The following is a 2500-nucleotide window of genomic DNA, read 5'->3' on the forward strand; positions in this document are numbered from 1 at the left end:
GAGAGAGAGAGAGAGAGAAAGAGATAGGGGGGAAAGGGGGAGGGGGAGAAAGGAAGACCATCTATACGCGATGAAGAAAACCGAATATACACGCACATCTTATAGAATTATTGGGTATTGAGTTTGGGTTAAAGAAACAAACAAAACAAACCATCCTTTTCTTTCTAAAGGAATGAAAATGCCATTTTTCTGTAACATTACTGAAAGTTATTAATGCACAATTCTTGTACACTGTATCCCAAGAACACGATGGCATCATTATGACACGCTGATAACGACAAAGTGAAGGAGATAAAACTGTAATAAATGGAAAAAGACATAGCTGCATGTAAAAACATTTTATGAAGAAAAAAAAACCCTACAAAAGTCGACACAAACTATGTCAATAAAGTAGAAAGTGACGTATGCCTTCTTTCTCTTGATATAATATACACTCAAGAACTCAAAGATAGCCATCCATTTCGTGTCATTATAAGAATCATTATTTTATAAGGAACAATCTTCATTGTACTCTAAAAATCTGCCTTTTGATGGATTCTTCTTCATATTTTTTTCAGACCACCCACAGCGTACCTGTCAGCTGAAAACAATGACGCGGAATAAGTCAGTTGACATTCGTTTCAAATCTTTATACGGGTATCAACGAGCAAGATAAAGTGTAACGTCTTTAGTTCACTTTTGTTTCAGTGTTAAGTTAGCTGCAGATATTGAAATATACATTTTTATTCCAATTTTAAAAAGAAAGTTTCCTTACTATTATAACAGTAATAGTGTGCGGACATTAACATATACTTAGTAGGTTGTTCGCGGGCGCTCTGGTTTGGTTGCCCCTTCTTTTCTATCAAACATCTATCGTCCTTATCTTCACTCCTTCTTTTCTTTGTATGTTACTCTCTTATAAAACTTCTAATCTTCGAGACTTAAATGGCCTAATTGTGTTGCAAATGTTATAAAACTCGCACTAAAACTAAACTAAACCACATTATTATTAATGGTGAACTGCTATATCAGTATCAGATATTTCACAAAAGTGCGTATCTGCGAATTTAACACCTCTTTCAAGAAATTGAACTTAGCTCAATCAGACACAACCAGCATTTTTTAAAATTTCGTTTGGTCATTTGTTATATTATTTAACCTTGACATCCCACAAGAAACATGACAGATTGTTTCAAGCTAAAAGTGTAGTTCAGGCTCCTGGAAAATGATCTTGCTTTCAAAGAATGAAACTTCGTCTTACTGATCAATACCTGTCATTGAGCCCTTTCTTTTTAAACGTATGATAAGGAAACCTTTATTGGAAAGGCAAGATAAATCATACACACCCTAGAAGAGTTGGAAGGAGAGGAGTCTATAGAAAACCAGATTTCTGTTCACTAAAGACACTTCATTCATCAATGTCTTCGTAGTGTTATCAGAGACGCCATTCAATTATGACAGAAATATCTCCTCTGTCTCTCTCTTTCTCTTTCTCTCTCTCTCTCTCTCTCTCTCTCTCTCTCTCTCTCTCTCTCTCTCTCTCCCTCTCTCTTTCTCTATGTCTCTCTGTCTGTCTCTCTCTCTCACTCTGTCTATCTATCTCCCCCTCTCTCCCTCTGATCCCATCTCCCTATCAGTTGTTTTCCTGCCTCTCTCCCCTCCCCTCTCTCTCTCTCTCTCTCTCTCTCTCTCTCTATATATATATATATATATATATATATATATATATATATATATATATATATATATAGATATAGATATAGATATATATATATATATATATATATATATATATATATATATATATGTGTGTGTGTGTGTGTCCTCCTCTCTCGCGGGCGCGTGCGCTCTTTGCCACCCCCTGCCCTTATCGTGAACAACATCACTTCTCTTTCGGCTTTATGATTGATACCTATCCCATTGCATATTACACCGTCAGCGAAAGTGGAAATGTTTGCAACATCGGACAAACGTATGCTAAGATCAGACGGCAAGGAAATGCTTGCATTGATCACATATTACATGAAGACGTTCCATGTCTATCGTAGGCTTCCAGGAAAGGGAGACTACAAATATTATGAAGGATTCGGATACAAGCACAATTAAATACCGTTTTTCCGCCGTCAAAAAAGATTGCTAAACGTGAAGCTTTTACTACCGAGTTTTTAATAGTTCTTTTTTATGCGTTTTATTTTCAGCCCACATATTATTATGTCTTCTAACTTAAGTAAACAGTAAAATAATAAGAAGTATGACAAACACACCTGGAAAAGTTCGGCTTTTTGATTGCTCCAAAAGGCATAGACAAAAAAAAGAACAGATGAACTATCAGTTAAACTAGAACAGGGGCGACAGAATATAAAACTACAGACAAAATCAGAAACCATAGTAAATTATAAGAAAAAGAGGGGCAACCAAGGATGTGAACAGATAAAAACGGCCACGAACATTAATTGATCGAAGCTAAAAGAGAACACTGTAATTTAATTCGTAATCCAAAATGTCAGGATGGATATGATAA

The sequence above is a fragment of the Aplysia californica genome, unplaced genomic scaffold, assembly GCF_000002075.1.
Source record: "Aplysia californica isolate F4 #8 unplaced genomic scaffold, AplCal3.0 scaffold00003, whole genome shotgun sequence".
NCBI lineage: Eukaryota > Metazoa > Mollusca > Gastropoda > Aplysiida > Aplysiidae > Aplysia > Aplysia californica.